The following is a 403-nucleotide window of genomic DNA, read 5'->3' on the forward strand; positions in this document are numbered from 1 at the left end:
TTCATTTCCAAATAATACCCAGGCCCCTTCTTTTGCTTTCAGGTTGACTGGCCTGAATTTTGGGTGGTGGTTCCTAATGTTGCAACTTTTTTACTTTCATTAATTCTTACATTTAGTCTGACTTTGGGGTATCCATCATGGCTACCAGCTTTAACAAAGCTTCTCTCGACTTCCATCATCATAACATTATTAACCTAAAAGGCAGAGAGTTAGGCACCCTGTTTTTGTCACTAGGTTTGGATGCTAGTTTCAACATGCCTCAGTCCTATGAATATCACAATACTATCTGAGTACCATGAAAGCCAAACAGAAGCCACTTACAATGATCACCTCTGGCCTGAACTGCCACATACAGTAACAGCACAAGGAAAAAAAGCCTCTTAGTCTGCCCTGGCTGCAGGAA

This window comes from Alligator sinensis, unplaced genomic scaffold, assembly GCF_000455745.1.
Source record: "Alligator sinensis unplaced genomic scaffold, ASM45574v1 scaffold32_2, whole genome shotgun sequence".
Taxonomy (NCBI): Eukaryota; Metazoa; Chordata; order Crocodylia; family Alligatoridae; genus Alligator; species Alligator sinensis.